This window comes from Pogona vitticeps, chromosome 4, assembly GCF_051106095.1.
Source record: "Pogona vitticeps strain Pit_001003342236 chromosome 4, PviZW2.1, whole genome shotgun sequence".
Classification (NCBI taxonomy): Eukaryota; Metazoa; Chordata; class Lepidosauria; order Squamata; family Agamidae; genus Pogona; species Pogona vitticeps.
The window spans coordinates 111,868,315-111,878,997 of NC_135786.1; the positions used below are offsets into that span (position 1 = coordinate 111,868,315).

General features: G+C 42.4%; 1 long non-coding RNA gene across 1 annotated transcript; it reads right to left on the reverse strand.

Moving 5' to 3' along the window:
• Positions 1-4,155: 4,155 nt before the first annotated feature.
• On the reverse strand, positions 4,156-9,769 carry LOC140706736 (uncharacterized). Its single transcript, XR_013544598.1, has 2 exons — positions 9,169-9,769; positions 4,156-6,204 (listed from the first exon to the last, which is right to left on the reverse strand). It is a non-coding gene; the product is annotated as an uncharacterized LOC140706736 (long non-coding RNA).
• Positions 9,770-10,683: the final 914 nt, after the last annotated feature.

Sequence of the window (10,683 nt, forward strand, 5' to 3'; positions counted from 1 at the left end):
GGAGCCTCAAATAGGGTTTCTAATATGCTAGGTTTTGTTGTTGTTGTTGTTTACTGAACTAACAAATAGACTTGTCTTCTAGAGGAAGCTGTATGCATCGCAAAAAATTCTAATGTTCAGGCAGTAATATAACCCAACAATTCTTCCAAACAAACCCCAGAATTCTGCAAAAGCAGCATGGGGGTTTTGTTTGCCCACCGGGTGTGTTTTTCATTGCCAGACACCTGCTTGTTGCTTCAAGAATATTTTTTATAAGGAGAAGGGCTTGGAATTTGCTTTCTCTATGACCATCTCAGTTCTCCACTCTTTGTGTGTGTGTGTTTCTATAGAACTGTGATTCTTCCATCCCAGGGGAGGTAATTGAACTACAAGGACGCAGAGTACATCGAGCAGACAGGTGTATTGAATCTGGGAAGAGCAGAGGTGGAGGGGTTTGTGTTTACACAAACGATAATTGGAGCACAGATGTTAAAATAATGGACATTCACTGTTCTCCTGATTTGGAGTATTTGGCAGTGAAATGCCGCCCCTTTTACCTGCCTCGTGAGTTTAATGTTGTTATAATAACAGCAATATATATATACCTCCTGATGCTAACACAACCACAGCTTTGAGTTGTTTGTTAACTGCTATCAGCAAACAGCAGCAGGCCTACCCAGATGGAGTGCTGGTGGTAGCAGGTGATTTCAATCAAGCCAATTTAAAGACCGTCCTCCCTAACTTTTATCAGTATGTGGACTGTCCCACTAGAGGGGAAAATACCTTGGATCAGGTATATTGTAACATCATGCATGGATATAAGACGAAGCCATTGCCTAGCTTGGGACAGTCAGATCATATATCTCTTTTTTTGATTCCATCGTACAGACCCCTTGTTAAAAGAATCAGACCATCAATTAGAGAAATACAAGTGTGGCCAGTGGATGCAACTGAGCAACTTCAAGATTGCTTTAGGAGCACTGATTGGACACTGTTTGAGGAGGACAATGTTGATACTTATGCCTCGACAGTACTGTTTTATATCAAAAGCTGCATCGATGTTATTACTACCACAAGACAAGTACGAGTGTTTTCTAACAACAAGCCTTGGCAAAATAGAGAAGTGTGCCTTTTATTAAAAGCCAGAAATGCTGCTTTTCATTCTGGTGATGAACTACAGTATAGAGAGGCCAGAGCTAAACTGAAAAGGGGCATTAGGGATGCCAAAGCTATGTACAGCCAGAGAATTGAACAACACCTTGAAAGTTCTGACACTCGCCGAGTGTGGCACGGCCTACGACAAATCACTGGTCAGAGTAACAAAAACAGTCTGTGTAGCAGCAGTGATTTTTTGGCTGAGCAGTTAAATCAATTTTTCAGCCGTTTTGAGGTGGAAACAGGAACAACCATTATTCCAGCACCTACTGTCCGTAATACATCACTAGAATCTACCATCGACAGACAACCACTAGTACTGCAGATTTCAGATGTGAGACGCGCTTTCCAGAATATTAATATTCGAAAGGCAGCTGGACCAGATGGAATCATGGGACGAGTTGTTAGGGGCTGTGCTGCAGAATTAGCTGGAGTTTTTACGGATATTTTCAATCTATCCTTGTTGCAGTGTTCTGTCCCCACTTGCCTGAAGACATCTATTATAGTGCCAGTCCCAAAGCAGTCAGCTGTGGTATCTCCCAATGATTATAGACCAGTAGCTTTAACATCTGTTATTATGAAATGTTTTGAGAGATTGGTGCTGGATTACATTAAGGCTAGTCTTCCACCTTCTTTGGATCCATGGCAATTTGCATACAGGAGAAATAGATCTACTGATGATGCTGTGTCCATCGTACTCCATACTGTATTGAGCCACTTAGAACAACAGGGAACTTATGCGAGGCTGTTGTTTGTGGATTATAGCTCTGCTTTTAACACCATTCTACCAAATAGGTTGTTTTTAAAAATGATCAACCTGGGATTACCTCAGGAGATCTGCATGTGGATAAAGGATTTTCTGACAGATAGGCCACAGTCAGTAAGGATGGGATCCCACCATTCTTCTACCCTGGTACTAAGTACAGGAGCTCCCCAGGGCTGCGTGCTAAGTCCCTTCCTGTATTCCCTGTACACACATGATTGCACCCCACTATATAACACCAATGCAATTATTAAATTTGCGGATGATACGACAGTGGTGGGACTCATAAATAAGAACAATGAGTCTGCTTATAGAAAGGAAGTACAAAGATTGATACTATGGTGTAAAGAAAATCATCTCACACTTAACATCAAAAAAACTAAAGAACTCATAATTGATTTTAGGAGGAAGAGAAATGTACATTTACCACTGTACATAAACGGTGAGGAAGTGGAGAGAGTTGGTAGTTTTAAATTTCTGGGTACTTACATCTCAGAGGACCTCTCATGGACTATAAATGCCAACATGCTAATAAAGAAGGCACAGAAGAGGCTGTATTTCCTGAGAATGCTCAGCAAGTTAAATTTATCTCAGCATTTACTTCTGTCCTACTATCGTAGCACCATTGAGAGTGTCCTAACCTATGTCGTTCTGGCATGGTTTGGGAGTAGCTCTGTAGCAGACAAAAAAGCTCTACAGAGAACCATTAAAACTGCCCAGAGTATCATCGGGCTCCAGCTACCAACCCTGAATGACATCTTCACATCCCGCTGTCTGAGAAAGTCACACAGCATCCTGAGAGACTCTTCCCATCCTGCTTATAACTTTTTTGAACTGCTGCCATCTGGCAGAAGATATAGAACAATTAAGACTCGGACCACACGTTTTCTGAATAGTTTTTATCCCAAAGCTATAATTGCACTTAATAATGAGCTTAAAGACCACCAGTAGTGAATAATTAGTTGGACTGTGTTACTTGGCCTGAGGTGTAGATGTTTGTATTTTTAGTGGGGGACTTCTAGTGGGTGGGGAGTGTTTGGGGAATGTTATGTGTATGCATGTGTCTGGTCTCTGGGTGTCTGTGAATTTCGTTGTATGGTATACTGTGTATATATATACTTACAATGACAATAAATTATTATTATTATTATTATTATTATTATTATTATTATTATTATTATTATTATTATTATTATTATTATTATTATTATTATTATTATTATTATTATTATTATTATTATTATATGAGACAATGTTACTTTCCCCAGTTACAACTTTCAGAATCACACAACCAGCATGGCGGATTATGAGAGATATTGGACCTGGAAGTAGTTATTCAGAGATCTGAGCTACGAGGCCACCAGAATGTAGGGTGGCCAATTTCTTTTTTGTTTCACCACTACTACTAACCCTAAAACCTGCCATATCTTACTTCAGCTCCACCTGGAGTATGGCTCCTACAGTCTTTTCTTTGTTCCAGCCATAAGGCTCCATCCTGCCCCTGCCCTGACCCATTTGGATCTGCCCTTGGCCTACCATCCACAGTGGAAGAGGCCAATATCCTTAAACACAGAGTCTGGTGACCTTAACCATTCCCAGACTTTCAGTGGAAAAGATATGAATACCCAGTGTGAAATACCACATTGACTCACACAATTTGCAACTTGCATCTTCTAAACCAACCAACCAACCAACCAACCAACCAACCAACCAACCAACCAACCAACCAACCAACCAACCAACCAACCAACCAACCAACCAACCAACCAACCAACCAACCAACCAACCAACCAACCAACCAACCAACCAACCAACCAACGAACGTCTCTCAATTTGGGTAAAACAAAACAAAAGCAACTGGTACATCCACGGAAGTCCAGATTATAAAGACAGATGAAGTCTCAGGATGTAGAAATTAGAATCAAGTTCTTTATTCTGTATTCTTTAAATGGGTAATTAAAAAGCTCTGTCTCAATGTATTTTGGTGAAGCATTCTTCAGGTGCTAAGCATAATACAGAACCACATGATAGATATCAAATCTTCAATTTCTTCATCCTGAAACTTTGTCTCTCAGTTTGGGTGCCATGTATAAGCATTTAAAATTTTCCCATGTAATCTCACTCTTATGTCTGAAGAAGTGGATTCGATCTGTGAAAGCTCACGTTAAAATATAACAGTGAGTCCTTAAGGCGCCACAATGTTTTTTTTTTAACTTTTATCATTACAGTATTGTTTTTGCCCAATATTCGTGCACAGAATACCACAGCTACCTCTTCTAAAACTACAGTCCCAAGCAAGCTAACTTGCAACTTAACAGTCTTTAGAGCACAGTTACAGACTAGCACCTAGTTTGGTGCCTTGTGACCAGGTTTAGTAGGTCTGAGTCATAAGAAGGGAGGCATCATCAGCAATTTTACAACTGGCAAGCAAGACAGAGGAAATGCTTTTGCCTGTTGACTGTAACACTGTTCCAGTTACATTCCACCCAGTTATGGAAATTAGTGGCAAGCCAACACAGATGAGACAGGCAAATTCCTGCTTTACATACTACCTCACCCGTCACTGCCATGAGGCAGGATACTTGCAGGGCTTGGTACCCCCTCAAGGCATTCTGATAGCTATTTTATTCACTTTACCCACAGAAAAAAGGGAAAAGGGCTGGGTCTTTCCTGCCCTTTGTTCCTAAAGGAGGGGCAGGGGAAGAAACCATCAAACCACAGTTGTGATTATGTTACACCAGAGGTTTCAACTTAGGCTAACTCTTATAATTTCTAAGCTTTAACGGGGGGGGGGGAATAGGATGCTAAGGCTACCATGACTCCCACTGGCACAATATCATTATGACTACACAGATCCGGCTTGCACAGTGGGCATTTGCTGGCCAAAAAAGAGGAGATAATTACCTGTCTGAAAACAAGTGGGTAAAATTCAAAACAAGCCTTAACCTAAAAATACAAGTGAAGGCAGAATGCAGAGGGAGTGGGCAGGGAGGAGTTACGAACAGAAGACTTCCCTTAAGAGGATACACCCCAATGAATAATTCTTTGATGCACTGAAGCACAGCATTCCTGGGTTTTCCCCATCTTCTCTTTACTGTTAGCTTCCTAAAGTAGCAATTTAAGGCATCATTACTGCTGAGTCTTCTAATCTCTAACAGAAAGAGGTAATTAGCTTGTGGAGCCTGCATCTCAGTATCAGAATGGTTTGCAGAACACCGCCACCGCCCCCTTTGGAAAGAAATCACATCTAAGTCTTCTTATTCTAGGAAAATAAGGAAGATAGTGTTCTTAGAAAATTAGATAATAGGAATCCTATTTCTGGCTAACTGGGGCGGAACTGCAACTGCCTCCTACTTCATGGGAATAATGGTAAGATGCCTCCTCTGTCCTTTCCAAGAGAAGGTCAAGAAAGCAAGCAAGAAGAGATTCAATTCTCTCCTGCCCGCCCCCCCCCCCCAAAAAAACCCCACACACTTTGGTTTATGAGGGTGGATATTGTGCTTCTGTACCCACAATTCAAAAAGTCAGGAAATGGCCCAATTTTGTTGAATAATATCGTGCCCCACATTGCCAGCAGGAAAAAGGATGCCAAGCTTTACATAGCAAAAGGCAGCCTGAATGTTGGCAATACCAATGGCAGCAGTTAAGATGGTCTACAGGATGCCTTCTTCTGCTCATTCCCATTCACACTTATCTGGAAGTTGAGTCATGGCAACTGGACTTCTTTCTTACTAGGACTTCTTTATGCATCACACAAGTACTAATAGCTGAATGCAATTGTCAATATCAGTGGACTCATCCTCACTTTCAGAGGACTGGCTTTAATGTTTTGTACTAGCAGTAAAATATCCTGACTGATATCTTAAATGTGTGATTGAATCACATCATTTGATAGTGGAAATCTGCTGGATTTTCTTATGTGCTTCAGAACCTAATACAATTTTCACAATTTCTAATGCATACAGTTCTACCAATTCCTCAGCTTTTGCGCACACATCTGCCACCTGATAAGAAGCTTCAAACAAACACGTCTGAACTTCCGCAAAGTCAGATTTTGTGATAGCATCACTGGTATCAAATCGTCCCTTCTTAGACTTCAAGATGTTAAATGTACGTCCTGCAGCTTCACCACCATGCTGGTGGTTGAAATGTTCTAACAACTTCAATGGTTTGAGATTGGAGTTTGAAAATATCTTGCAACATAAAATGCATTGTGGTCATTGGGTACCATCTTTCTGTTGTACAAGTGAATCCGTAAGCAACTTAATTGTCTTTGCATTGGTGTCTTTTTGACATGGCAAGGGTTACTATAAAAAATAAAGTAATATTTACACATTAATGTAATTACACATTTTAAGTACATTATAAAATAACATGTAAACAAAAATTAATTATAATTCTTACTGAAAACAAAGAAAATTAGTGTTTGTGCTTTGGGCTGCTTTGTTAACGTTTGTGTACAAAGTGCATTTTTGAGCAGTTTCTTGTGGTATTAGCGAGTGCATGCACAGTGACGAAAGTAGGGTGGGTCGTAGTGGGGGTCATATCAATGTAGCATCTGATTGTACCATTTGCCAGTATGTATGTACTCACATCAACCGTCAGTACATAGTACACTTGAATCAAATTTATACAGTTTAAAATTTTATATTACAAATCTAAAAGTTAAAAAAACAATTGTTACCATTCACACCACTAAAATGCTATCTCGCACCCCCAAGTGTGCACACAGCCCTAGTTAAGAACCACCGCAGTAGAGGGACCATCAGGATAGCAAATCTGGGAACACAATTCTATATTCAGTAGCTACCCCTACTATAGTAGATCCACTGAATCGGTTTTTGACTGCATCAGTCAAATCTTATAAACCTCCTAAATTGGAATCAACTTAAAGTGACCCTAATAAGGCGTTCAAGGTAAGTGAAATATTTAAGAAGTGGTTTTACCAGAATGCTGTACCATGCAAATAGGTCCTTTGGAATTCTCTGAAGTTATGTTTCTCCTCAGAGTTAAAACTGTGTTTTTATTTTTTTAAAAATATCACAAAACCCTTCACCCAAACAACCCCAAATTTAGCACAGAGCAAGAGCAGACTTTCTGCTACATCTGTGCCATATTTGATGCAGATCCCAGGTCCAGTTTCATAGATATAATTTTTTGTTTGGGGCACTCCTCTTTTTTATTTGCCTTAGAGAATGTTGCCTAATGCTAATGCACAATATATTGGTGCCTGGCAAACCTAAGAAGTATTGATCTAGGAAGAAAAGTCAGTGTACAGCACTGTAAGTAAAAGGCCGTCCAGGGAAGTGAAAGACATCTCTTGTCATTATCTGCTCCTTTCCATGCAAAGATCCACGTTTCCAGTGTAAGCTGAGTTGCAGTCACTTCCCAATATTGTGAAGACATTGATGAATTGCCCATAGAACATGTGTCCTCCTATAAATTCGGAATTCCTGAAACAGGAACGGGGAACCTGTGGCAATCCAGATGCTGTTGGGCTGAAACAGCCACCAGGTTTCGACAACACAGGCAATGGTGAGGAACCATAGAAGTTGCAGTCAAACATCTGCAAAGGGGTGCAGACCATCTACCCCCCCAATCCTCCTTTAAGAGATGTGGACACTTACCATGACACCTGCACAACTCACCATGAGGCACCAGAATCCCAACTATCAAATACTTCCATGCTTCAAATCTGCCTGCTTATCTCCAAAATGTGCCTGCTTATCTACAAAAACAGCACACATATTTATATCTATTCTCTCTCTTTTTTTTTAAAGTTACTTTTTTAAAAGCTAAATTTGTTTTAAAAAGCAAGAATGAAAGCATTTTGTGGTGACGGGGAATTATGTAACATCAGGCACCAATTGGCACATATTGAACCAGTTTTTCAGGGCTGGCCTCAAGAAAGGAAAACAAAGAGATGGAAAACAGTGAGGGTGCTTTGTTTGTACTTCTGTAGAGTGGTGGAACGAAACAACTTTTTCTGACTCCAGCTTCCTTTGCTGCAGTTAAATCCATCTTCTCTGACACTCCTTTGAAGCACTTTGCCTCCATATAATATGGTAGGTGCTCCTTTTAATGCTCCTTTTCATATACATGCAAGGGAAATAGCCTGGTGAAACAGAGGTTTCTACAATTTTTTTGTGGGCCAATATACCCTGTGCCAGAAAACTTATGGAGGTCACATGGTCTACTTTATGGAGAGCAGTTCTTTGTCTGAAGGCCTACCCAGCCTAAGTCTGCTTAGAACTGAGAACCCCTGAACAGCAAACATGAGCATGCCAATTGATCAGTCATCTTTACTATGAGTTGTACGGTATGTCTACTTTGCTTTTAATTTTCTCCATCAGCATCTTTGTCTACAAATTAGCATTTGCACATTTAATGCTCCTTTTCTGATTATGCATTTCCTCCTTTCCTGGGAAGCATAAATGGCCACCACCCTAGAGATAAAGTTTCAAGAACCTCTGCACAGTGTAGCATTGAATAATGAGGTATTGTTTTTTGTTTGCCTGCTGTGCTTTGTTCTGCTATCAAGACCATTTGTGCTCCTGCCTCAGCACTGTGGACAAAAATAATCTCCCTACTGCAGGACACTGTACAAAATATATTCACAAACATGAGCAGCAGTGAAATTGCAAGTGAACATGATTTAACATTTGTATTGTTGAAAGGAGTTTGCTCAAACAACCACAGCAGTGTTTGGCAGGGGAAGGAGGGAGAGAAGAGCAGGTTAGCAAAAGTAAGTCTGATGAGATCGCTTTTTCCTATTCTACAGGCCTACAGCTGAAGACACAGTTGGGTCAACTGGTAATCTCCAAATATACAATGGGAAATCTGTACATATTCTTCACAAAAGGTGACATATTGGTTGAACAAGAAATCTATGGGCTTATCAGATAAAACGACAGGTTAAAGGTAATGGTAAAGGTTCCCCTTGACATTTTTAGTCCAGTCGTGTCCGACTCTAGGGGCGGTGCTCATCCCGCTTTTCAAGCCATAGAGCCAGCACCTGTCCGAAGACAGTTTCCGTTGTCAAGTGGCCAGCGTGACTAGGGAACACCGTTTTACCTTCCCACCGTGGTGGTACCTATTTATCTACTCACATTTGCATGCTTTCGAACTGCTAGGTTGGCAAGGAGCTGGGACAAAGCAATGGGAGCTCACTCCGTTGCATGGATTCGATCTTACGACTGCTGGTCTTCTGACCCTGCAGCACTGGCTTCTGCGGTTTAGCCCACAGCGCCACCACGCCACAGGTTACCTACCTGTAATTGTAGTTCTTCGAGTGGACCTCTGTGATTCACACCCTGGGTGATCCGTGCCTGCGCGGCACCTCATTGGAAAGTTCTAGAGCTTCTGTGGTAGCAAAAAACACATTCTATTTTTATTTATTTATTTATTTATTTATTGGACTTATATACCGCCCCATAGCGCTACAAGCACTCTCCGGGCGGTTTACAATTTTTTAATTATACAGGCTACACATTGCCCCCCCCCCCCAGCAAGCTGGGTACTCATTTTACCGACCTCGGAAGGATGGAAGGCTGAGTCAACCTTGAGCCGGCTACCTGGGATTTGAACCCCAGGTCGTGAGCACAGTTTTAGCTGCAGTACAGCATTTTAACCACTGCGCCACGAGGCTCAGTGGTTAAAGGCTCAAGTAAGGCCCCTCCCCCTCATATAAGTATCTTGGTGCCAAGGTTCCCCTTTCAGTTGTGTCAGCTGCCGCTACATTAAGCAGAATGGTGTGACAGTGGGGAGGACGGGCTGGATGTGTGAATCAGAGCTCCACTCAAAGAGTCTGCTTCTCCTGCACCATCAGAGCCCTGGTGGAGGTGCCCCAAAACCACCCGCACCAGCTTTGGGGGTCCCCCGGGGCTTACCTTGCACCATGGGAGGACTCGCCCGGGTCCCTCTGCGTAGCGATCGGCATTTGCAGAGGCTTGTCTGAAACCCTTTTTAAAGTTCTCGCCTCTTCCTCCAGCCTTCGGCAAACCTCGGAAGGGAAAAATGCTTAAGCCCCGGGGGACCCCCAAAGCCAGCGTGGGTGGTTTTGGGGCACCCCCACAAGGGCTCTGATGGTGCAGAAGCCATCAGAAACCTGCAGGGGGTGCCCCGAAACCACCCGCGCCTGCTTTGGAGCACTTTGGAGACTTTTCATGCACTGTCAGGAAAAGCCTCCAAAGTGCTCTAAAGCGGGCGCGGGTGGTTTCGTAGAGCAAAAAAGCCCCACTGGAACCATCCGATTTCGTCATCAAGCGGGGCAACCGTCTAGCAAGACATCACTGTATTGACATTTGTGCCTCAATGTCGATGGAGTCGGCATGTCCATGGGCATTTGTCAGTGTTGAGGATTTTTGATACCGTGAGATGTCATCTGAGTGTCCATGCACGTTGTTTGATATGGTTGCATGTCGGTGTCGAATTCGGGGTCATAATGATGTCAAGTTTGATGGCTTGGTTCTATCAGGTGCCAGAAATCGTGCATCGATAGAGGGACAGAATGAATGTCCATGTACCAGGATGGATATCGAGGATCATCAATATCAGAGCCTCTGTCTCTGTGATGTCAAAACGGAGGTTGTTGACAAGCTGATAAAGCAGTGGCGCATATCAGTGGTCCCCAACCTTGGGCCTCCAGATGTTCTTGGACTGCAACTCCCAGAAGCCTTCACATCTGCTGGCCAGGATTTCTGGGAGTTGAAGTCCAAGAACATCTGGAGGCCCAAGGTTGGGGACCACTGGCGTATATAGACACTGGAGATGCCAAGCGAGAGGAA